This window comes from Triturus cristatus, chromosome 5_2, assembly GCF_964204655.1.
Source record: "Triturus cristatus chromosome 5_2, aTriCri1.1, whole genome shotgun sequence".
NCBI classification, from domain to species: domain Eukaryota; kingdom Metazoa; phylum Chordata; class Amphibia; order Caudata; family Salamandridae; genus Triturus; species Triturus cristatus.
Genome location: NC_140588.1, coordinates 207602396 through 207629908, shown reverse-complemented (window position 1 = coordinate 207629908; position 27513 = coordinate 207602396). Strand labels below are relative to the sequence as shown.

At 40.5% G+C, this 27513-nt stretch overlaps 1 long non-coding RNA gene across 1 annotated transcript in view; it reads right to left on the bottom strand.

Annotated features, from left to right (window-relative positions):
- The window catches only part of LOC146822805 (uncharacterized), an 84916-nt gene extending 60351 nt beyond the window's left edge, over nucleotides 1–24565 (bottom strand). The window contains exons 1-2 of the long non-coding RNA XR_014961836.1: nucleotides 24448–24565; nucleotides 22365–22408 (exon numbers count right to left, since the gene is read on the bottom strand). This is a non-coding gene — a long non-coding RNA (uncharacterized LOC146822805). The remainder of the gene's footprint in view (nucleotides 1–22364; nucleotides 22409–24447) is intronic.
- Between the last annotated feature and the right edge of the window lie 2948 nt (nucleotides 24566–27513).

Below are 27513 nucleotides of genomic sequence, written 5' to 3'. Positions count from 1 at the left end.
AACCTGTACAGTTGTTCATTCCCCTGCATATAGTCCCCTGCATATGGATGGAGGGAGGTCGGACAGTAAACAAACCTCCATGAAGCTCCAACAATAATAAGAGCAGTTTCTGTAATCTGTAAAGAAGGAAGGGGAAGATGCCCACTCCAGCGGCACAAAGCTTAGATGAAGCCAAGGGGGACAAGTGAAGTTTGGCCATACACTGGTTGAAGGAGTGGCTGGTGCCTACTGCCAGCGCTTGACCCGGACACTGCTGATTCTATGCTGTAAAGTTGCAGACAGAAAGGACAGTCCTGAAGAAGGGCACCCTATTGAGGTAGGTGGAGACCCCTAGATAGCAATGCACTCTTCTGAGAGGCAGAAAGCCCTGCTGGGTCCGGTGGTGGAAACTGCCCAAGGAAATCACAAAACTGTCCAAAGTGGTGGGGTAGGCTCACTTTACAGAGCCTAAAACTGGATGTCATCAATGCAACTAGTGGGGCCTTGAAGCTGGAAAGTGCTCCAAAGAAAAATAAAATGCAGTAATCTATGCATCTCAACGAGAAGTGGTAGTTGGGAAATCCATGCCTCCGAAGAGGCTTCAGGCAGGATTTAGTCAATATTACCATCCATTGCAAACATAATATATGCGCAGCACTCCTGAGGTGGGGAATTCATCTTCGAAGAGCCATGCAAAGACAGAGGAGAGGATGGCCCTTAAAAAGGAGAATTTGGAAGCCACCTTTAGCACTCTCTGATCAGAGCTTTGTGAAAAAAATATATCAAGATATTGCTAAAATCAAGCAAAGTGTGAAAACTAACTTGAGCTTCAAAGTAGATATTATGCTCTGGGATATTGATTTTGGGTGTGAGTAATTTTCATTTGCATCATTTATGTGAAATTTCAGAACAATTATGCAAAATTATGTTTAGTTGCATGAAATGCTAAACTGGCATTTACTAATTATTTTAGCTCATTACGTCTTTTCACATCCATTTTAGAAAGCAAGGACGTATTCCATGCTAAAAAATAGCACCCAAAAATAAACATGCACATTTATGAACAGCCGCTTGTATTCTGTTGTTTGCTTGTTCCTGATCTGCAGAGCCACATGAAGCACCTGGAAGTTTCCAGATTTAAGATCGTGAATACCCTATACTAAAACCTGGAGAAACACACAAGAGACTATCAGGGTGCGGGCCTTAAGAAAGGAGCAGAAGGTTCAAACTTGAAGGCATTAGTGGTTGGCCTCTTCTCCTCTCTGCTTGGCGAGGTCCATCAGGAGGTACGACCAAAGATAGTGCTTCAGGAAGGTCCACTGGTGCATGGACTGTAGAAGTGAGCTTGTGAACTATATTCTTGCAAAGTTTCATAGCAACAAGGACGCCAAGTAAGTAAGCCCGGTTACAAGGATGAGGGACACAAACCGATTTCGCCACAAAAAGAGAGAACATGTTACAGATGTAGACTATCATTTCTACATGAAGGTAAATATCCCGCCATTGGACAAACATGCCTCGGCTGTGGTAAATCGAACCACTTGGTGAAGACTTGAAGGGCGAAGAGACAAAAATAAGTGCATCACAGAGTGAAGATAAAATGGCTGACCGATGCTGCCTTGGTGATGTTTGACAGGTTTGATCAAGGCCAAGCCATCATATCAACTGAGGCAAATTGACATCAAATTAAGATAATCCTCATCTAAATTATCAACAAACAGTTCCTCAGTCTCAGTTTCCAGTGAAAGTGACAATGATAATTGTGTGATGTTTACCTAAGAGAGACATGCACAAATGAGACTGGTCAAATGTGAGAAAAAATATAAAGTGAAGTAAAATCAATACGAAGAAGTACCTAATTCATTCAAACATTGTCTGAAGATAGCTCTAAAAATAAATGGGTGTTTGATACCATTCATAATTGACAGTGGTGTGTCGATAAGTATCATGCCTGAGGAGAATTATCAAGAACTCTCTCTGTTATCACAAGCTACTGTGCTTGCGGAGGACAAAAAATGAATGAGGAATAAGCATATACTAACAATTTAGGATTCTCATGGGTTTGAAAATAATTTGCATGGTTATGGGTCAATTCTGCATTGTAGAAGAGATCTAAAGTCCCTATGGCAGGGATGGAGCAAGGATTCAAGAAAACGAAACGTGCTCGGAGCATTCCCTCATTAACAGTACTAATTATTGAAAATAGTAAAGAAAACTAAATGAATATACACGCACAACATTTACAAATGGTAATAAGAGCTTTACGCATGCTTAATCAATGAAAATAGAACACAACACAACTAAAACGCACTTTAAACAAAAAACGCTTTTGCGCATGTGCGAATTAGAACTACGTAGATAATAACGTGACTAACCTGTTTTGAGAGGGAAAACTCTCACGCATGCACAGGAATTACTAACCTTGGGTTTTGAGGTACCGCGTGCCTGGCATATGCTTACCGGAATTTAAAGAGAGCTATCGCTGCTAATGCTTTTGCTTAAAAACAGAAGAAAGTAACATGGGATAGAGTAGAAGTGGGTGGTGAAAAGTGAAAAACACTTATTTGAGAAATTAACATTTGTTTATGATTTCTTTATCAATAGTGTACGTTTTGGGACTCATGTGGCGTACAAGAGAAGTGGTGAGGTGGAGGCAAGCTACGCATGGGCGTGAAGTTATGATATGACCTGCTGACCGTGTGGCTGAATGGCTGCCAAGATTCAAGGACAAGAGTCGTGCAAAAGAAGCCCTCAACTGCGGAACTGTATTGTTATTTGAATTGCAACAATAGATGTATGGGAATTAAATAAAATAAAATTTGTGAATGAGCTAAAGAGGAAGGGTTTGCTAGACAAAGAAGGATTAATAAAAAGAATATGTCAATATGAGGTGATATCAACTCCCCTGTCCCCTGTCCAACCAGAGTTCATATTTCATCAAGATTTGTAACTTTTGATGGTGGGACATGCAGAAATTTAGACTATAATTGGAGAGACTTAAAATGTTAGTGTAGTCAGGCGTGTTGGACAGATCGACTTTGCTGAGAGAGAGAGAGAGAGAGAGAGAGAGAGAGAGAGAGAGAGAGAGAGAGAGAAAGAGAGAGGCAAGAACTACCACTGCTGAGGAAGGAGAGAACAGACTGGGAAGATTCACCTCTAAAATATAATTGATTAGATTGAAGATTCCGTAAGAACTTTGATGAGGGAGAGAGTGTAAGTGAGGGATGCGCCCCAGTGCGTTGGGTCCGTAAAGAAGTTTAGTAAGTATTACCCTGTCCTGAGCCTGTCCTATAGCTTCTGTCTTCTGATTCTTAATCAGGAGACCTCCACCAGCAATCTTTGGCCAGAGAGTTGTTTTTTTATAATCACCTTTGGATAATTAATTATTCTGTCCCAAATTTGCATACTTTTTGAAAATGTATGATTTATTATGCTTTTTGTCGCTTCATCTATCCACTCTTAATGCATTGATTTGTTGAATGAGTCTGTGAATTGAATGTACATTGATAAATGAATTTTCTCTCCCATGAAATTTGAATGCTGTTTGCACTGTTGGTTTGTATTAATGAGCGTTCATGACTGAGATTTAGTTAAACTTATTGAATCTTACCCATAGTCTGTGGTTTATTTCACTAAGATCCGTAAATCAGATTAGTTAATTTGTTCATATCACCATCAACTACTCAACTAATGGTCCATTGACCAAAGGAAGAGTGTTGATCTGTGAAGATTAGTTAGACATTGAATATATTTTCAGGTGAGGTGTAATATTGAATCTCAAGTGAATTAGCTGATCAAGATCAAAGTGAATTAAAAAACTTGACCCCCAGCAAAATAGCCAGGAAATCTGATTGTTGTATATGGGCCCATTGAAATTTTCAGTTTTATGAAGTGTCTATACCTGGCTTTCCACTGGATCAGCAGGACCAAATTATGGGTATATTTGGTGGCCCAAACAAAAGGCCATATGATGAATTGATGTCACTGACCATGTCATGAGTGATGTAATATGTGAGGTCATAAGCAGTGCATTTCGGGGGCGTAAGTTATAGTTAGCTCAGGTAACAATAACTGCTAAATTACACTCGTTTTGTACCAGTGAAACGTGAGCCTTAATTTGAATTTAAAGTGAAACTGCCTCCAGCTAGAACCCAATTGTGCCCACTATAAACACCTCTTTATTGTACGTCTTTTGAACCTTTTTTCTCACTCTGTCCCGAATCTGTACATTGGAATAGAAAATTGTCAGAAAACAACAAAAATTCCAGCAAAATAGTTTATTCTTTTTGGGATCCATTTAACAGGAGAACGAAAGAAAAGAAGGAGAAGAAAGAGAGGGTAAGAGCTATTTCTTGAATTAAGGTTTTCAGCAAGGAGGAGCAAGACAGAGACATAAAGAGAGGCAATAAGAGAAAGAGGAAGAAAGAAAGAGAGAGAGGAGGCAGCTGCCAGTGGCAGAGCAAGAAAGGTGGACACTGTCCTTGTCTTCTCTGGGCAAGAAGGAAAACACAGAGTCCTTTTCCGTCTCTGCCCTCCCCTCCTCCCCCCATCCACCAACTGCCAGGAACTGTCGACCCTTATCTGTAGGCATTGGCTATGTCTGCCGTTTTGGGATGCATTTTTACAATACAAAAGTAGGGAAACGGATTCCAATAAATTTAAAAAGTAGGGGCACGCCCTGCTCTGCTGATCCTGCCGCCTCCGACTACTGGATCTAAGTTATTGTATTTGTTTTTCTAAGTCTGATCCCCCCCTCTTTTAAATGTGTCCAACTATTTCCTGATGAAATCGAGTGGAGAATAACCTTGATATTATTCCCCATAACAATTTTTTTTTAAAAGGGTCCAAGAGCAAAACTTTAAACTCCCAATTCCAGAATTTGCAGCCAAATTAAAATGAGGCCTTAATGCCAGGTAATGTATGACATAGAAAGTCCACAAACTCGCTTTCCACTAGTCTCCTGACTATCTGGTTGTGTAATGTACAGTAAACTCTCTATCTAACTCGACCCACTTCCGCACTTTTAAATTTCAAGTATTTCTTTACACTATCTCCATTACTGTTTGTAAATATGATTGGACAATGCCTGTCCTTAACCAGTGTTTTATTTCATAATTGTTTATCTTCCATAATTGAAATTTTTCCCTTGCACTCCATAACACTCTTGTGTACAGGAAAAACGAACAATATTAAAAATAGTATTATAAGTATGAACTTTAAAACACAGGCGTATACGAAAAGCATATTCTTTTTCAGATTTACTGTAGATTATCTCACATGTAAAGATGTTTAACGTGTCGAAACCACAGTCAGAAAACTCAGATGGCTTTTAAATGTGAACAGTGTCTGTAACAGCGTGTTTCGCAGTCTTGACCCTCACACTCAGTGACGGTAGAAACAAGTTTGGATTATTCAGGGGCAAGTTAAGACGGCATGTCCTACCAAGATACGACTAATAAACAATCAAAAAGGCCCCAAAACTGTGGTCATATCATTGTGATGGGAACATATATGAAATCACAGTAATTAAACCTACTGAGCAGGAAGAGTTGTGGCGCCGCGGCCAGGGCGACTGACTCTGGAATCTGGGGATCATGGTTCGATCGCCGGCGGCATATCAGCCCAGCCCCATGTGACTCTGGGCAATAGCTTGCTTAATCTTCCCAACGGTGCCTAGAGACCCTTATGAACGATTGTTCGTGCTTTACAAATGTGGATTATTATTATAGTTGCTGCAGGTGATAAGTAACCATTCCGTTTTAGTTAATATGTCTCAATAGTTATGGAAAGAGTTACTTTGTTTTTCAGCAATAAGAGCTCACTTGTCGCTGCAATACTTTCTTAAAGATAACTTTTTATGATGCCAAAGAAGGAAGTTAACCTGCCCACCTGTATCCCACAAAGTTGCTTTTCTCAAAGTCTCACAGTGACATGCAGCCATTATTGTCTTTTGAAGGGAAATTATAAAGTCAGTCAAATTCAGGAAGCTCCCTTCCCACTCAGACTCTTTTAATGTTTTATCTTAAGACAAAGCGGCCATTTAATCAAATGGTATCTACAGTAATTATTTCACAGAGGTTTCAAGGGTGGTTAATCGTGCAAATAGTTTATAGATGTGGTCTATTAAAAAAGCATGATGTTCGTGTGTGTCTAATTTCCAATAAGTCATATTGTTTAATGTTAAACAGCTAATGGCAAAACCAATTTTGCAAATGGGAAAGTGATTGGCAATAGATCGGCGAGTTAGTGTATCTTTGTGTTGCATTTTAGGGGCCTGTAAGTCAATAAATACGGGGGTGAGAGACAATAAAAAAAAAAGAACTAGAACATTAAATCAGGTCAGTAATAGATGCATGAAACTAATGATTTGGAAAGTGTCACACTTTTGAGAAAACAACAGGAGAAAAATCACATCAACTGTAATAAAGAAAATTTGTAAAAATAAGAGATAAAGCTACCTTAACACACAAACTACTACTATAAAAGCAAAAGTGGATATTTAATTTATCCACTTATAAAATAGGACTCAACAATGATGTGGAGTGTTCATCTTACATTCATAATGAGGGCATTATTGCCAAACTTGACTATGTGTACCATTGAAATCCTGGTTCTATAACTATGCATTCAAAATGGACTAGGGTGGGAATCCCCACCCTAAGTTCAAACCAGTTAACTTTCTATACATTGTCGAAAGGAGAATTACACATGGATGGCATGACAGTAGAACTAATGCCTAACACAACACTGCATACCATGGACACAATATTTAAAGTTTCGATTATATACCTAGTACACTCTAAATAAATCAGGGTACAAGTCCTCACAACACATAACCCAGTATAATGAATGCACTATCATGCTGACTATGGTACTGCAAACTATACCAAAGAAGTGAGCTACAACATGTTTGACTTTAATTAACAACCTATATGTATCACAACTTTAATAATGCTCCTGATCTAAAGGGATGAGACCACACGTCATCAGGTTGCTACACTTCCCAAAAGTCCTAGTGCTGAAGGCCTAGTCCCGAAGTACCTACTAGAAAGTAGACATCAAGTCATCACAAAACCACCTATTGCAAAGTGACATCAAAATGACAGAAAAATACCTGTGCATCTCAACATAGCTCCAAGAAAATACAAATGCTACAGCTTTGCTATTCTTTTCATGGATTTTCTTCAAACCAATTTAATCTTGTCCCACAGTAATCCATTTCAGCACAATATTAGCAATTGGAAACGCTACATAGACGTCATATTTATGATTTGACATGGCTGTGAAAACACCCTCAAAACGTTGTTAACTTGCTCAACCCTCACTGAAGTGGTCTGAATGTTTTTCTCACACACAGGCAGGACCGGACTGGGAAGTGCAACCAGCCTTGACAAACTACTCGGCTGGCCCCCCTGGGGGGGCTGAGGGGGTGCAGCCGGGCTATTTGTAAGGGCCGGTTTCGGCTGATTTTGTTACAGGGGTCGGATATTGCCAGCCCCCGGTAGCAAAAACAGCTACCCAGGGGCCAAAAACCGGCCCCCACCCTAGTGGCACACTGGGGAAATGCCCGGTGCCCGCTACGGCGGGTGCGGCCCTGCATACAGTAGATCAGAAATTGCCTTTCTGGGTTTGTTAATGAAAACATACAAGGGCCAGTTTTTTTTTACATCTCTCTTCCACAAACCCACAAAGAAGATTACCCTAATCGCTTACACAAGCCACCACCTAAGAGCCTTGAGAGATTCCTAACCATTCTCACAGTTTCTCTGTCTTCACAGAAACTGCTTTTTCAGAAGCCAAGACCATATCAAGTAAACTACAATCCTGGGGCTACACATATACACTTGTGAGGCAGTCCATGAAAAGAGCATGGTACTGCCCTAGTGAATCAAACTTGACACCCAAAACTCAGACAGACAATGACCACTTGGCTTGTGTGATGACTTACTCTCCCATTGCTAATCAGATGAAGAAATCTATTCTCAAACACTGGCCAGTTTTGAATGCAAGCAAACTTAAACTTAAACAACCACTATTTGCCTTTCATAAAAGTAGGAGTATTAAGGATCATTTCGTTACGGAAAGCCTCCCCCCTAGCAAACCTTATCAGAAATTTAGGGTAAGAACCCCTGTGTGGGACATTATAAATGTGGAAACTGTAGTGTCTGCCCATTTACTGTTGAGACTAAGGACTTTGTACAGAACAATGTTAAGATTCTGTTGAGTCAATTTTCTTATTGTAATACAATGAATGTTATTATGCCATCACTTGCCCTTGCAATCAGATTTATATTGGGAAAATTACAAAGAAGGTAAGTGTTTAGATTTGCCAACACAGAAGCCGCATTTGATGCAAAATCACTAACCCACCACTGGTGGACCACTTTGAATTTAAAGGACATACTGAGAATGGTCTACACTGGCGAGTGATCACCGTGTTGAAACCTCTACCAAGAGACACCATAATTACTTCAATATTAAACAAGGAGGAACTCAAGTAGATACTCCACACCAGCAGCTCACAGACTGGCTTGAACAGAGTGGAGGAGTAGACTGCACTGATATAATCTCTCTAGTTTCTAGTGCCCTTGGTTTTCTCTTGCACAGATCGAATTGAGTTGTTTGTTACCTGCTGGCCTTATTTCAGTAATATGAAATATGTGCCCTTCAATTCTTGACATCATGCAAACAGGCATTGTTAAATATAGCTGATTCACTATATATCATTATATCTTGACTGACCATTTGTCTATGTCACTTGACTTTTCCACAATTATATATTTTCAAGTAACTTTTCTCTGTGTTGTTGTCCTTTTAATCCCCCTCCTGTTCTTGGTTCCTCGACCCTGCCTCTTCTCTTTTCCTCCTCACCCTCCATCTCTTTTACAGGCATGTTCATCTCAGGCATAATTCTTTATGTCTTGATGATGGTCTCCACTTTTTATGAAGGAATCAAAAAGTCATCACAAATAGTACCATGACTTCTTCATTTGTTATGTAAACAAGTTATGAGAGCATTGGTACTTTATGTGATATGTGACAAGATTGTCTTGCCATTACTACAGTCACATAAAAATGTCTGAACCCTGAAGTTTTTTCTTTCTGTTGCTGCTCCCCACTTCATTTATGTGCTGTTAGTTTGAATAAATGCATTTGAAATTCCATTTGGAAGCTTGACATAGATTTCACTATTTTTCTATGTGTTATGGTTTGTGCTATCTTACAATAAGGTACCCTTGTTCCTTTTAAATACTTTCACCCATGGTCCCTCATATGCCTTTGGTTCCCCTTGTTTCTTCTAAAAACGTTTTGCGCAATCACTGGATTGCAAGAGCTAAGAATATATCTCTACTAGTTCCACTAGATTTTTCTCCTTCTCCCCTTTCCCCCCGTCCACTCTTCTTTCCTGTCACCCTGTCCCCACAGCATAGCTACCCATTCTAAATCAGATCGCACAGCCTTGTATTCAGATGACTATATCGGAAAAATCCTAGAAGGGCCTTACTTTTTCTGAAACAACGGATTCTGCTCAGCTAGTTAGTTCCAGTTTACCCAAACAACTTGAGAAATGTAAAAAGAAATATGTCAGATTACAGTTGATGATACACATGTTAACAGAATACCTGACGTATACACCATCCCAGTAGTCCTACAGGTTAGGAATTTCGGGGTGTCTTCACCGATGGCAAAAAATATCAACATGGTTTTATTTGTATAGGAACTACATGCTCCAGGCACTGGATGGTGCTAGGCATTGGTACAGCCATTGAACACACCAAAAAACCTGCTGAGGAAATTAGGGACTTGGAAAAACAAATTCATGAAAAAAATGTGATCACTGACGCAAGAGACTGCTCAGCAAAATTGAGAAATCCATAGCAGAGTTTCATAGAATTGAACAGGACAAGAACACTACTACAGAGCTGAAAGAACATATACTTATCTCACTGATGACTATACAACAATAGATTCTATACAAGATCTAATTATGGACATATTTGGGGCTGACATAACAAACAGAACACCGTAGTTAAATTCTGAGATACCTTTCTGAATCTTAAGACAACTCAGACCCAGGTGAGGGAATCAGCTCCTTCTCTAACACTCCTAATAGGATTTTTTAAGGAAGAGGCCTGGGATGAACCCCTTTCGACATAGGAAATTTCATTACTCAGCAAGTGACTTTCTTTTGTCCCCACCACAAGCCCTAACATTCTAGAACTTCGAACTGAGATATTGTGTTTCTTCAGAAAGATTCACCGTTATGCCTTTGTCCTTGAAAATCCAAGCCTACCATGTACTGGCAATACATATTTCTGCCCTCCCTCTACTTTGTCCCCCGCCCATATAGCTGCATTCCTCCAGAGATACACACCTTTGAAAGACTAGTCTTGAATGAAATCTCTGTCCTTGAGCAAAAGCACAATTTCATCCCATACAACTTACCTGTCTCAGAGAAAACTGCATTGACTCGTCTCAAACTAGACCATTCCTTAATCATAAAGCCAGCTGACAGGGGTGGGGGGGGTGGCAATCCAAAATCTAGATTCATACAAGGATTAAATCTTCAAACAATTGGCAAACACAGATCATTATCTCACACTTAGCACTGATCCCACCAAAGACATCCAGAGACTCATTCTTGATATTACAGAAAAAAGGAAATCAAAAGACTTTCTGACTCAAAATGAGTTCTTATTCATAAATACCAAATCCCCCAGGACACCAGTGATTTACACACTACCAAAGGTTCATAAAGACACCAATTCACTACCTGGCCACCCAGTTGTTTTAGGGTGTGGCTCTATACTGGAACCACTCTGCCAATACATGGACTTCTTTATTAAGGATTTTGAATCACAAACACATTGGTATGTGTGAGATACCACGGACATGATTAACCAGATAAAACAACGCCCCATTTGATCCCAGTACCAACATCCTCTGCACATTGGATGTTGAGTCCCTATATACTAATATTCCCCAGAAAGGCAGCCTTAGGATTTTTGAAAAAACCCTGGAATTTAAGACACACCCTCACGTAGTTATGGCATCTTTTGGAACTTATCCTGACTCATACCTTCTTCCAATGTGACAGAAACTGTTTCCAACAGATCAAAGAGACATCCATGGAAGTAGTTTTGTCCCCAAATGTTGCTATACTTTTCATGGATTATCTTGAAACCAACATAATTTTGTCCCACAAAAATCCATTTCACCACAATATTAGCAATTGGAAATGCTACATAGACAACATTGTTATGATTCGGCATGGCTGTGAGAACACTCTCAAAAACTGTATTAACTGGTTCAACACTCACTGCAGTGGTCTGAATTTTTCACTCACACACAGTAGATCAGAAATTGCTCTTCTGGCTTTGTTAATTAAAACATACAAGGCCCAGCTTATTACATCTCTGTTCTGCAAACCGACAGAGAGGAATACCCTCCATCACTTACACTAGCCATCACACAAGACCTTTGAGGCATTCCTTACCATTTTTGTAGTTTCTCCGTCTTTGTAGAAACTGCTTCCTTAAACAAGGTTTTTTCTGAGAAGACAAACCCTGTCATGTAAATTACAAAGCAAAGGGCTATCCATGTAAACTAGTGAGACAGTCCATGAAAGGGGCCTGGTACTACCCTAGCAAAGCACACTTGACACCCAAACTAAGAAAGACAATGACTGCAAGGTATGTGTGATGACTTACTCTCCTGTTGCTTATCAGATGAAGAAATGTGTACTCAAACACTAGCCATTTCTTTTAATGCAGGCGAACTTCAACTTGAGCCACCCCATTTGCATTTCATAAAAGTAGTTGTATTAAAAGTTATTTTGTTATGGCAAGCGTCCCACCTAGCAAAGCAACACAAATCTTTCCTGACATTTGGGGTTTGAACCCCAGCGTGGGATATTATAAATGTGGCAATTGTAGTGTCTGCCCATTAACTCTTGAGACCAAGGATTTTGTACATGACAATGTTAAGATTTTGTTGAGTCTATTTTGTAATTGTAATACCATGAATGTTATCTGTGCCATCACTTGCAGTCAGATTGATATTGGGCAAACTTCACAGAAAGTACGCATTCAGATTTCCCAACACAGAAGCCGCATTCGATGCAAAATCACTAACACACCACTGGTGGACCACTTTGAACCAAAAGGACATATAGAGAATGATCTATGATGGCAAGTGATCACCATTGTTAACCCCCCACCCAGAGACCCCAACATTACTTCAATACTAAACAAGGAGTAATTCAAGTGGATACTTCACACCAGCAGCTTAAACACTGGCTTGAACAGAGTGGAGGATTGGGCAGAACTGATATAATCTTTCAGGTTTCTAGTGCCTTTGGTTTTATCTTGCACCGATTGAACATGGTTGTTTAGTACCTGCTGGCCTTCTTTCAGTAATATGTAATATGTGCCATGTGCCCTTCAATTCTTGACATCAAACATACAGGCATTGTTATATATCCCTGATGCACTATATATTTTTTTACTTGGCTGACCGTTTGTCTATGTCAAATGACTTTTCCACATTTATGTATCAACAGGTAACCTTTCTCTCTGTCGCTGTCCTTGTTTGACTTCAAAATATTTCTTTATGGTTATGTCTGGTATTTGCCTTTGGATCATGTATTTCAAACCATGTTGCCTTTCCATCTAGGTCACCTATCCCTTATTCGCCATATAAGACCTCTTTCAATATGGGCACCTTGGTTTCGTGGAATTCTAGGGATATTGCACCTTTCCTCACTTTCACTTGCAGCTCTATATGTCACACATATGTGCACCACTTTCCTTAACTGAGATGCCTACACCTCGCTACTGTCTACCATTTAAGGTGACTGCCACCAGATCTTATCACGCCACACAGTAAGTAGAGCCTCCATTCTGGTCTGGTAACCCCTACCAGAGAGCTTACCTGTGCCCATGATGCGCTTTGCATTGTCTAATGTCTAATTGGGTTTCCTTTTTAGATCAGCAATATTCTTCCTCCGCTCACCATTAGCCTGAGTATTTTCGCTTTCAAGTTGGCTTGCTAATTACCAGTTCTCATGATGCAAGTCCCTTGCTGCTCAATACTGCTTTCCCCCATTTAGGCAGGAAATGATAATGATTTACTATTATAATTTTTACATTTCACTGTGCCGCGTCATGGCACATAGGGCTTTTGCCCTCTCTTCGAATTGGACTACCCGTATGGGTTATTTTACCTAGATTAGTCACTTTCCATTACCTGTATCAATTTATTCCCAATTAAGTCCTCAATCGGGAATCACAACATTTTCACAAGCAGGTTTTATTTCACAGCCATTATAATTGTATTCCTTAGGGCCTTACATATTTGGTTGACACTTGTCAGGTATCTGCATGGAGTGACTGATCGGACTTTCTCCTGATTTATATAAATCATTCACAGCCTCTTTTATTCTATTTCCCCTCCTTGTATTCATTCCTCAACCCTGCCTCTTCTCTTTTTCCCTCCTCTCTCTCCATCTCTTTTACTGGCTTTTTCTCTCAGACATAATTCTTTGTCCTGATGATGGTCTCCACATTTATTAAAAGGATCAAAATATCATTGGCAAATAGTACCATGACTTTTTCAATTTTTATGAAAATAAGTAATGGGTGCATTTCGTTTTTTTATAAATTTTTATTTGGCCTCATACCACCATTGTTTGCACGGTCAAGCCTGACATCCGACCTGTACCACCCCAGGCTATTTGCAATAACACATATAGTCCTGCGTTCCAGCCCAACCAGTTTCCTGGTTACTAATTCCACGCAGGTGTAATCATAGGACGCGAGAGATCAAGTTCTTATTCTACCATTCCAGTTCAAAAAAATCCTCCCAGATCTTAGTATGTGTACCAGCCTCGGTTCCTATGTCCCTTTTGCAGATAGTTTTAACCACCTGGAGCCAGTCTGAACCATGAGGTGGTGCAGAGTCTATCCATTTTTTACAAATCTCTCTCCTAGCGAGAAGGATCAGATAGAAGAGTAGGGCCCTCCAGTTCACCGATAGGTGCAGAGTCAACTGACCCTCCAGCCCTCACGATCAGCGTTAAGCTTATTTTAATATTAGTATGGAGAATTTTGTTTATTACATTCTCGACCGAAGACCAATAGTCCTGTAACACGGGGCATTCGAAAAACATGTGCAGATCATCCGCACTTAAGATACCACGTCTATGACATCTTGGGTCTACGGCTGTTAGGAATTTTGCCAATTTCTGGGGTGTCCAATACTTATTGACTGTGAAAAAATTATTCCTTTTCAGATTTATTGGCTTGACCACCCTATAGAGTAGTTTAAAAGAAAGTTGCCACATTCTCTGTGGGTCCGCCATCTGAATAGCACTATCCCAGATGTCATAGGGTGCCTTCAACTTCTTGTCTTCAGAGAACACCAGAGTCTGATACCAGTCAGTAACTTCCTTCCTTCTCGGGGCCTCATTCTGAATTTTCTTTTCAAACTCCCACATTCCACCAAACTCTCTCCTGTTTACCTCCCCCCAGGATAGCACCTGCAGGTATTCAAACCTTGAGAGGGAAAACCCTGTATTTACCGTCAAGATTTCCCATGGTACCACCTCTTTCATCACCATGAGATCCCCCCATAGTTCAATTGCCGCCCTTCTTAGTCGGATGCTCAACTAGTCTTGCAGACATTCTGGTATACCTGGTGAATCCCATTTTGGTGCACCATCCGAAAAGTACCCCATTTCAAGTATGTTCCTTATTCCTACCCATAGGGTGAGTGCTGCCTTAAGCGTCTTCAGAAAGAATGTTTTTGCCCCCCAAATTGGTAAAGAAACCCTTTTGAGCCCCACTCCTTTACCATCTGCTCCAATAGTCCACCCAACTCCAAGGGCCCCGGTTTACCTAAGAGAGCTCTGCAATTATTAAACTGAAAGGCCATGCAATATAATCTTAAGTCGGGAAGTGCCAACCTGCCTTCTCCCAATTTACGCCTCAATTTGTTCCAAGACAACCGTGCTTCCCTGGCTTTCCAGACAAAACTGCTCAATTTGCCCAGTATTTTATCGATCAAGCCTTTGGGACAAGTAAGAGGGTCACAATTAAAGAAGAATGTCAACTTGGGAAGTAACACCATTTTGATTAAGTTTACTCTTCCATATAATGACAAAGGCAAGTTCTTCCATCTGGTAAGTGTTTTTTCGATTTCCTTTGCTACCCTCTAGATTGTGTTGAGGGATTCCCTCTAATGAATTAATAATACCTATTCCGAGATACCTGATCTCTCTCTGGACACTTCCCCTCCAGTCTTAGACGTTCCAGCACATTATCCCGGTTTTCTCATTGTTTACTGTATGGCCTGCAAAAGCTCCAAATTCTTTCGCTAATAGCTCTACCCTGGGGATTGTAACAGCTGGATCTGCTGTGTATATTATTAGGTCATCCGCGTATAACACGATTTTCTTTTCATATATACCTGCACGGAAAGCGATAACCTGATCATCTTGGCGAAGCATCTGGGCAAATGGTTCGATATATATATTGAACAATAATGGGGAAATGGGGCACCCCTGTCTTGTCCCTCGTAGAATCTAAAAACTCCTAGTGAGAGAGACATTTAGGAGGATTCTAGCTGTAGAGCGATGATATAAAGCCTTTAATATTTTTATAAAATGTGTCCCAAACCCCATGATCTCCAATACTGCCCATAAATACTTCCTGCAAACCCGGTCAAAAGCCTTGGCGGCGTCCACTGTGACCACCACCAAGGGTACCGACCTTGATGTAGCTATGTCGATACAACCAATCAGCTGCTGGGTCAGTTCGTGCATCTGCCTCCCAGGGATAAAGCCCTTCTGATCGTCATGTATGAGCTGAGGGACAATTCTAGCCAGCCTCCCTGCTAAAATGCTAAAAAAGATTTAGCAGGGATATTTTTCGATATGACTCCGCTTTTGCCGGGTCCTTAGCTGTTTTTAATACCAGGACTATGGAGGCCTCTCTCCATGATTCTGGGGCCTGTGTCTCCCCCATATACACATTATTAAATAGGCTTTCCTAAACAGGCAGTACTTCCTCTATTAAGATTTTATATACTTCTGAAGGGATGACTTCTAAACCAGTGTCCTTCTTATTCTTAGTTCTTTTTATTGCCCTCCTAATCTCCTCCTGAGTGATTGGACCTTACATCATTTTTTCCCCTTCACCATTCAGAACAGGGAGACCAAGCGTACTAAGCCAACTTTTGAGCTTTTGAGGGTCTGGGGTAAAATCTTCCTTTTAGAGCTGTGAAAAAAGTGTCACTACATGTTCATACATAGCATCCCAGCTATCAAACACCTCCCCTGACACACTCCTCAGCTCCTTTATCTCATTTCTGGTTCTTTCAACCCTTGGCTTCCAGGCCAGCAAAGCCGCCGCTTTCTCTCCATACTCAAATTCCTTCACATTTGCAGCTCGCCACCTTGCCTTACACTTTAACTACAACCTGATCTTGTATTTTAGTTGGGCCTCTTCTAACCTCCTTTCCAACCTCTCCCTTTCATCTCCCACACTTATAGAATGCAAAGCTTCCTCAAGGTTCCCCACTTCCTTTTCGATGTTTATTAATTCCGCCCTTTCTTCTCTACTTTTTGCGCAGGCAAGGCTTTTTAGGACCCTGTGTATATATGACTTAAAGGACGACCATACTATTCCAAGGGAGGCAGTATCTTTCTTATTAATAAAGTATTCTAGTGCAGCCATTTTCAAGGCTATCTCTACTCCCCCATCAAGGAGAAGGGCACGCTTAGTGTCCATCTCTTGCAGGGCTGTGGTCCTGGAGCCTGTAAAGTAACGATGACTGCTGAATGATCCAAGATGTGGGCTGGAAGATGCTCAATCTTTTTTATATTGGTTGCAAAGCATCTATCAACCAAAAAGTAGTTTAATCTTGAGGAGTAATGGTATTTTTACTATGGTAAATATACCCTCTCACCTTCCCTCTCAGATGCCTCAACACATCTAGTAAGTCTAGATACTGTATCAGACTTTTCAACACATTCCTCATTCTGGGAACAGAAGCACTCTCCCTTCATGTTGAAAGATCCATTATAGGATCCAACAGTACATTGAAGTCTCCGCCCACAATTGCAGGTGCTGAAATATCTGTCAATCTCAATTCCAATTCTATAATATGCTGTGGATCATCCTCATTGGGTCCATAAAACCCGTCACATATAAAATCTCGATCCGCCCATCTCATTCGAGCTAGAACCCATCTACCGGAGCTGTCCGTACTCGATGATTTCAGCTCAATCCCACTGCCATTTCTAATTAAGTTTGCAACCCCCTTACAACATTGTGCTTGATCTGAGGCAATGACATTTTGGACCCAGCCACACCTGCCAAATAGGTCCTTACTTTCATTTGCTAGTAAGTGTCTCCTGTAAAATCATAATTTGTGCCTGACTGTCTTCTAAATACTTCAGCACTTTCCTCTGTCTGGGTTGGGACCTAAGACTATTCATGTTCCATTTGAGTATGTCAATATTTGGGATTCTGGCCATAGTACTTCCTCTCATATTCCACCTCCTGCTTCATTACTGGCTTATTAAATCTCTCCCGCGTAAGAGGTTCTGAGGACTTTTTTTGTTTTTTTAACCCAGTGCACTCCACCCGTGTCCACACCTCCCCATCACCATCCCACCCCACCCCCCTTAACCAACCCCTGGGAAACCTCCCTCTATTTTTAGGCATAACAATGCCTATGGGCACACCATTAGGGGAATTTAAACTATTTCAAAAATATACAAGAGAACAAACTGGCCCAGTAGTCTAAAGTTGGGCACTTGGCGGTATCTCCCTTCTTTTAGATCCTATTAATTAGTGACTCAACATCCTCTACTGTCCCAAAATTTACATTTGATTATCCCACATAATGCACAGCATTGCGGGGAATTTTAACTGGACCTTCTCTCCCAACTTCCGTAGCTTCTCCATCTTGTTTCCTAGCTCCCACTGCCTCTGTTCTGTAGCTTTACATAAGTCCGACCTGACTAGCAGTCAGTAGCCGTCTACTAGGTATGGGCCGTTTTTTAGGGCCCCACTAAGGATCTCCTTTTTGGTAGTATAAAGTTATGTGTGCATTGGCACTTTAGCGAGTATGTGACACGTTTTTATTTCCTTTACTACAGTCACATAAAAGTGTCTGAGCCTTAAGGTTATTTCTTTCTGGTGCTGCTCCCCACTTCATTTATGCGCTACAAGTTTGAATAAATGCATTTGGTCGCTTGACATAGATTTTGTTATATTTCCATGTGTTATGGTCTGTGCTGTCTTACTGTAAGGGACCATTCTTCCTTTGAAATAATTACACCCAAGATCCATTATATGCCTTTGGGTCCCATTGCTTCCTATAAACAAACAGCTTCACGGACAGCCCACGGCAATACTAAGCCATAAATAAGAAGAACCTCTGCACCATCCCACTCTTCATTGGATGGGGTTCAGAGGCTAGTTTTTGGATCTGAGACAGCTAATACGCTATGACAGACGTTGCTGAGTTTATCAATTGTCACAGCGACTACAAAGTGTAACGTGCGTAATATTGTTGTGTAGTTCCTATATCCCTGATAGGCTCTGCGCATTGGAATAACATGCACTATTGATTTGACATAGGTCTAAGGTCAGTATGTCTCTATCGTGTATATTAAACTTAATTACTTGTGTGTGCCAGCTAACTCAGAGGTCACTAGAAACTTCTCGAATATACAAGAAGGGATTAGTCTCTGACAACCGCATAAACATGACAACTTTGTTTCGTTTTAGAATCAGAACAGTCTCAGAATCGTGGAAACAATAGATAACAGTTTCACTCTGTCAATCGTGCATGCTTCGTTTCTTCAGAGTTGCACAGAAATAGAGAGACGGGCGTTTCAATAAAAGGGTTTATTGAACAGTCTTATTTCTCATGCAAGAGATATGAATTGCTACAGTCGTAAGACAGACTGCAAAGTAAAATATGTACGAGGTTAGCAGTAAGATAAAATAATACTGCAATAGCATGGTTTGCAACTATGAGATATATTAATCAAAATACATACATAAATAACATAAGCTAAAATGCGATACTCATCTGATGCTTCTAAATTGTCCTACCCCAGTGTACCTAACCTAAGTGCAGTACGAGGTTTGAAGTAGGTGCCATTTCTAAAGAATAGCTAGCTATATTTTAGTTTAGCCAAGAGTTGCCAAACGTTTCTCTAAGTTCTAGTCAGCTCCATACCTTAGAATGAGAGAGGTTGGAATCTCTTTTCTGGACTCGATAGTCTAACCGCCCGCAAGGGAAGTCAGAGAGCATTGGAGCTGGATTGTCTGCGAGGGGGATGGCAGCGTCAGGTCAGTGCATCAGGCTGGAACTTGATCTCCTTCCGAACTTGCCGTGGCGAACCGCGTAATCTGTGTTGGATCGAATCCTCCAGGAACCGCAATTTGCCAGGGCAAGTGCTGGTATATTTATACCTTGAAGGTGTCTAGGAATGCCAGTATTGACGTAAAAGTCAGGCAGAGGAACGTCATGTATGAACCCCTACGGAATAGATGTTCATGCATACTTAATGAGTTCTTGGAGAAATAAATATTCAAGCTGAGAGAATTTCCTAAAGGCTTAAGGGTCTGGTTTTCCAAGAATTTTTTATGACGTGGTTGGACGGATGTAGGTGGCCATGCCTGTATTTGGTTTGTTCGGACAATGTCTAAATAAGGGCCGTATTTCTATGTTCAAATAAGGGCAATGTGAATTGTACCTATATAAGGGCATAAATCTGGAAACCTATATACAGAATCTAAATCTGCACACAACACCCACTCCCATTTCGTATGAACGACGTTACTAAATCCAAACGTTCTAAACATATCTTAAAACAGAGTATCACATGGGTTTGCTAAAATAAGCTAAACACATATCTAAAAGATATGTCCTAAAAATACATTACAAAACCATTGCTATGCATAAAGTGTTGTACATATGAAAGGCAATGTTCCATTCTAAGCATAGGATCACATTGGAATGCTAAGTGAATGAACCAAAATATATACATGTGTCAAATGGCTCGTAAATACGAAGAACAAGGGTCTGAAACCATTTCATATCATGTTACACAAGTCAAATTATTATTCATGACAAGGTGGCATACTGTCCCTGGAAGTGTTATCAAAGAATTCTGTTCTCTATGAATAGTTCTACTATAAGCAGATTACTGTGCCAAAAAATGAAAAATACAATTTTTGGACGGGAAGAGAAAAAATATATAATTATAGAAAAAGTTCCAAAGTCAGTATTACGTTTGAAAAAGAATGAAGGCCAAATTCAGAGTCTCTCCGGAACACTGTGTGCTTGAATCAAAAGTCAGTGTGTGGGGATGGAGAAAACATAAAATGTTCTAATCCTGTAGACAACAAGTTGTCTACCGTTGTGGGTGAGAGTTGGAATACCTTGTGTAGAAGATCAACAGCACATAAATGTGAACTATCGCCTTCAGCATGGGAAGCATCAGCAATGTCTGGATTGGATGTTACCTGCGCGCCTGGTGTTTCCTCTCGTACCTCAGCAGTATCATGTTGAGTTTGTGAGATCTCAATGAATGCCGCCATCAGGATTGGTAGCCGCTGGGGACAACACATAGCATGGGCCGTTATCGGGTCTAGCAGAGTATCGATATCTGTAGGCATTACTGATGGGAGTGTCAGACAAATGTCCAGCATGCACTCTTCACCGCATAGCAGGCAGCGTAAAACAGGTAAGATGTAATCTTGCCAGATTGGTCTGAATGACAGAAACCAAGTGGTGTTTAATTCTCGTAGATGAGGTAAACCCAGAATTTGGACGATGCACTCACGACACTTCATCTCCAATAGAGTTCTTTCCATGGTGAACTGGGTGTTGCTGGTGATTTGGCTTGCCATATCGTAGCAGTAGGAGCAAAAATAGTATCCCTGCAACAAGTGCTAAAAGGAGCGGCAGTCTGCCAAACACAGAGTGCACGAAGTTTGGAAAAATTCTGAGGACTACTTGAAAAAGGTGCTAACAGTCCTGCACACACGTTCTTAAATACATGTACAAGACCGCTCGTATCAGACATGTTTAAGATAAGACCTAACATTTCTGAGAAATGCACAGGCCCGTTTGTATACAAAAGGGTATGTTTCTCCGCAGAAGTCCTTGCGAATTGGAGATCATAGGTTTCTTTGGCAGAGGTCAAAGGCACAGTTTTTTGTAAACGAATGGCTTTCATTCTGCTTAGAGTATCAAATCGAATAGAAGAGATATTCAGTGAAGGCCATAAAGGCGACTCCCTGACTATGTCTATTTGTGGAAACAAGACCTGCATACAGCAAGTGACCCTCGATGTTACCGCTACTAGATATGGGATACCTGGAAGCATGCCACAGCAGCTGTGATCATTTAACATAATGTAACTCCCATTTGAAAGTTGACCAAAGATTGGATTAATCACTGCTGCTGGTGAACCGTGCAGGTGGCAGGATAAGTTTGTAGAAGAACCGTCACAAGCCCCATGTAAATTAATACCCTGACAAAGGAGAGAACCGCTTAGTGCGTGTTCACAGTTTTCACCGCTAAGAAACACTTCACGTCCCCCACTCCAACATCTGTGTGTGTAAGGTAAATCCCATGATGTCTTGATGAATTCTTTACCCAACCTTTCATATTTGCCTGCTGGTATATTTTTTAGGCAATACTCAAAATGGAAAGTCGTAACAGGCAGAGTAATCTAACCATGTATGATCCACTCAGTAGCCGGTTTTTCTGCCACTGCGAATGGTAATTTCTCCAGTTTTTCAATGCTCAGCACCGTAGAGTCTGCTCCCCTTTGTGCCAGTTTTTGGACATAACGTGGGTCTGGCCTTTGAAAGGTAAAACCGTGTGTTTTGTTCAGGAATCTATCTTGACAGCTGTTTGTGTCTAGGGGTCAGAGCAACCATTTTTTCCATTCAGGATCTGATCTGTTATTTTTCAAAATAGTATGTATGTCAACCTGCCCCTGTGTAGTGCTTTCACTTGTAGGTGCAGGTATAGATGGAGTGTTCATGTGCGAATAAAACAAGGACCCCCTGATAGTTCCAATTCCTAGGACAGGGTAAAATATATTTGAAAAATAGCAACCTAGGCAATCATCAACGAAAAAACTAAATGTGTGTCACAAGGTCAATAAGAGAAAACTGAAAACAACGATGAACATAAAAATATATATGTGTTTATTTTGTTAATTAAAATCATTTATGGAAAGCTGCATAAAAACATCATGGTATTCTACAAATATCTGAACTAAAATCATAACATTCATAGAAATGATATTATACATAAAAAGTAAACAATGATGTGACGTAACGCACGTTTCGGCGTGAAGTAAGCCTTTGTCAGGAGAAAGTCACAATTCCTGCAATTAAAAAAGAGTCTATGAACATTGGTTTAACAACTTATTTTCATAAAACACAATTGTCATTGTTGTCAATTACATTGTTTTAATATGACCGACACACATTTATATAGTTAATTTATGGTATGTCTTCATAGTGAGTCAGAGTGCGTATATGTGAGATTCCTTTATTGACGATTATTACTAAGGGTGGGCGTAGTTCGCGAAGTAGCACTTCGCGAAGCTACGCAAAGTGAAGTTCGCACTACGCGAGCTACGCGTAGCACTTCGCGAACTGCGTAGTAACATGTTCGCACTGTGCAAGATGTTGTTTTCAATGATTGCACAGTGCGGACAAGCAACCGGCACTGTGCAATCATTGAAAATGGCATCTTGCACAGTGCGAGCTGTAGTTTTCTGCTGCTCGAGTAGATTTTTACTCGAGCTTCAGCTTTCTCAACGCGAACTGGTAGTTTCTCATCGCGAGCGGTCGCGAGCATACGCGACCACTCGCAATGAGAAACCTGACCTCCTCGCGTTGGGAATCTCGCCGGGAGGTTTATTTTCCATGCTCGCGATCGCCAACTTGCAGTTGCTGATCGCGAACAAGGAAAAAGTCTCGCCGGGATGTCATTTTGCTTGCTCGCGGTCGCCAACTTGACGTTGAGGACCGCGAGCAAGCAAAAAATGACCGCAGCACTACGCAACACTACGCTACGCGTGTTCGCACTGTGCTACGTGCAGTTCGCGTAGTGCGAAGTAGCGCGAACTTCGCAAACTACGCGAGCGTAGCGTAGTGCTTCGCCCAGGCCTAATTATTACTCAATAGTAAACAGAAATTCAAGAATAAAGAAAAGATCAAGATAGTTAAAAAAAGAGTGAACAAACATGAAAGTAAACTGGTAAACAGAAAAAATGAATATGTAGTAAATACCAGAGCATCCCTTGAAAGAATTATATTTTTCATAGAGTCCGCAATAGTGAATAGAGATTTCAGATATGTGCTGGATCTATATACCTGTGCTCCAGAGTAGAGCTACTGGAGAGTAGAAGACTATTGGTGTCCTCAAGGGATAAATGCCTAATTGAGCAGAACAAAAAACGGTAAGAGTGATACTAATGGGTCAATAAGTCATAATGTAATGTCATAGGTGTTATAATGTATACCTAGACGGTGTTGTGTTGATCCAACTGTAAATATTACAACATGTGAGTTGATACGTAACAATGCTTCATAAACGGAGCTTGTTGATGGGTTCGAAGACTGTCAAATCTAAAAAGAGGGGCATAATTATTCTCTTGTGGGCTGGGATATATGTGTCCATATCAATTTTAAACAGTTAATTAGTAGTGTTACCTCCTGGGATGAGAGATCCTATCTGATAATCAACTATTTGCAATCGCTTGAATGGCGAACTTGTTTCATATGATTTATGAGTTTCTATAGAGTTTGATATAACCTATAAGTTAAAAGGAAGAAAGGAAATTGTTTAAAATGAGAATAGAACATATAAATAGATAGTGCTAAATGTATTGTAGACTTGAAACTCGTGTATGACTCTAAACGATCTCTGGTGTCAAACTAATTTAGATTGTGCTATCTGCAATTGGGATGACTAGTAAAAAATGCATGGATTAAAGCAGTCAAACATAAGTTTGATATAATAGGACTATATTGGTTATTATATGCGGTCCATGTATGACTAATCTGTACGAGTAGTACAGGATGCCAGATTCTAGAATATATAGTCTCTATGTCGATATGCTGTTCTTATTATTAACAAGTCGGGCAACACTAGCAGGACCGTCTTGTTAATATACGGCAACTTAAAACTGAAGCAAGTATCTAGGTCAGTCGATCAAAATAGATACTGCTTCTAGTTGAATAAATGACAAGATGAACCGTATATATATATGTATATATATGTATCTTTTCTATTTCATGGATACATAAAATGGAATTCGGTAAAGTCGCTGTGAATGATAGTAAAAAGAGAGACACAGCGAGGCCATCAATGCATTAATCAAACGTGGTAAATTATTAATTACTGGCAGCTTACCTCAATAGAAATGCTCTTAGTGCAGTGGCGATCTCATAAGGATTTGATGGCAGGATAGCCCTTGATGGGAAGATAAAGAGCACTTGACGTGTTTACGGGTCGCTTATCTATAATGCCGGCAGCAATACTAAACGTGTATAATTACGTATGAGCAAAAGACGTGAGAGCGTAACGTGAAACGCTACTCACCTAGCGTGTGCCAATTGGTGCTGGTGTGTGACGTATGGATGGACGTCAAGGCATAGCGCAGGCTAATTCTCACAATGTACATAGCGGAATGGAACTGGTACCTAGAACGCTACTAGTGTAGCGTCAATGTGAAGCTGGCTTTACCTTCCGTATACAGTGGCGTCTGCCTGAAACTAAAACACTATCCATGTATAGCGAAAAAATGCTTTGCGAATGGGCATAAAAAAAAGTCCACTAATGGTGGTATGTCATGTCCAGAATGACTGGAAAAGAACATTTAATAAAGGTGCTGCTGAGACGGCATGATAAATATATCTATGTATGATACATAGATTCAATATATCTAATAATAGTCAGAAGGGCAAATTAAAATAGTGGATCGCTACAATATATCCCTATTAGTGATGGAAATCCAGTACTGTGTGTTTCTTATAACAGAAGAGTTTATAATGCAAAAATGTATACATCAGTGAGACTCGTAGGTCAAAGTCCTATATGATCTTGGCATGGTGTAAATTATGTATCATGATTATACGATTGCATTTTCCCACGGGAATTCGCTATTGAGACCGTTTTTAAATGTATTCAATGAAAAGATCCAAAATACTTCACGTTTTTTGAGGATCTTTGTGCTGGTGTAATCATTTTAAATATTAATTTTTTCCAGAATGCGCCAACGGATTTCTTCAGGTTTGTGTCGCAAATCTAGAAAATGTTTCACTAGGGGGGCCATCAATTTCTTTGTTCTGATAGCTGAACGATGTTCAGCTATTCGAATATGTATAGCTCTAGAGGTTTCACCTACGTAGCCAAGTGGACGAGGACAGAGAATGAGGTATATTACATTGGATGTCTTGCAATTCCACGTATTTGTTGCTAAAATCTTATAGCCGTTATGTGTCAATGTATCACCTGAAATAATCGAGTCGCAAGATTTGCAATTCGTACATTTGACTGTTCCTTTGGTGGGACAGTTACCATCAATTGATTTCTGAATAAAAGGAATGTTTGTACTATGATCTTCAAACCTGGAATGTACCATAATATCTTTCAAATTTTTGTTCCTACGGTGGGCAAAAAGAGGTTTCTCTAGTTTGTCAACATTCGTGGAATTACAGTTCAGAATGTGCCAGTTTGTATTAATAATGTATTTAACTTTGGCATTTAGAGTAGAGTGTTTGGTGACACATACCAATTGTTTTTGTTCTTGTTTATGTTCTTTTATGAGAAGGCTATCTCGATCGTAGAATCTTGCTCTTTTATAAGATTCTCTTATGAGTCTATGAGGATAACCTCTTTCCAGAAATGTAACTTTCATAATGGCAGCCTGTTTATCAAAATCTAATAGACTGGAGCAGTTCCTTCTTACTCGCAGAAATTGTGAAAATGGGATACTTTGTTTCTGGCTACGTGGATGGAAACTTTGAAAGTGTAGCAGTGTATTTCTTGCAGTGGGTTTTACATGAAGGTCTACTTCTAGTTGTCCTGATCGATTGATGATGTTGATATTTAAAAATTCAACCTGATTATTGCTGCTGTTAGCGGTAAATTTTAAGGGCCCGATTCACAGAACAAACTTAAGACTAAATCCTAAACTTAGTACCATTCTGGTATTCACAGAATGCACCTAGTACTTCTGGTATTCACAGAATGAACTTACTACTTTTGCTATTCACAGAATGAACTTAGTACTTTTGCTATTCACAGAATGGATTTACGACTCCTAAACTTACGTCCGCACTCGGGCCGGAAATTCCGGCCCGGAGGCGGAGCTTCCGGCCCGGAGGCGGGGTTTCCGGGCCGGAGGCGGAGCTTCTGGGCCGGAGGCGGAGCTTCCGGGCCGGAGGCGGAGCTTCCGGCCCGGAGGTGGGGATTCCGGCCGATTTAGCTATGGCCGAAATCTCCACCTCCGGGCCGGAAGCTCCGCCTCCGGCCCGGAAGCCCCGCCTCCGGGCCGGAAGCTCCGCCTCCGGGCCGGAAGCTCCGCCTCCGGGCCGGAATTTCCGGCCCGAGTGCGGACGTAAGTTTAGGAGTCGTAAATCCATTCTGTGAATAGCAAAAGTACTAAGTTCATTCTGTGAATAGCAAAAGTAGTAAGTTCATTCTGTGAATACCAGAAGTACTAGGTGCATTCTGTGAATACCAGAATGGTACTAAGTTTAGGATTTAGTCTTAAGTTTGTTCTGTGAATCGGGCCCTAAGTGAGGATCAGTAAGATTTAGCCATTGGGTGAATTCGAATAGAGTATCTTCCCCACCGGTCCAGATAAAGAAGATGTCATAAATATATCTGGACCAGTGGGTGACAGACTCAAAAAAGGGGGCCACTTCATTAAAAATAAATTTCGATTCCCACATTGCCATGTAGATGTTGGCTATTGAAGGCGCTACTGATGCTCCCATACTCACGCCTTTTATTTGGCGGAAAAGATGACTTCCAAATGTGAAAATGTTTTCAGTCAATATTATTTGAAGGCATTCTTTAATGAAAGGTTTGGAGCAAGGTATATTAAAAGACTCTATAAACCAATCTATGGCTTCTATAGCTTCCTGTTGGGGAATATTGCTGTATAGTGACTCTATGTCTAGAATCACTAATACATCATTATAGCAATTGAATGTCAGATGTTCTACTTTGCTTATTATGTCTCTAGTGTCCTGTATATAGGATTTAATTAGAGGAATAAATGGTCTTAACTGGTTGTCTACGAATTTAGACAATGGTTCTGTCACTGTCCCAATAGTGGAAACTATTGGTCTATACGGGGGATCTTCTACATTTTTATGAATTTTGGGTACTCCGTATATACATGCTGTTTTGCCTTTTGAGGAATTTAGATAGTCATGTTCTTTGGTTGTAATATATCCTTCATTAAGT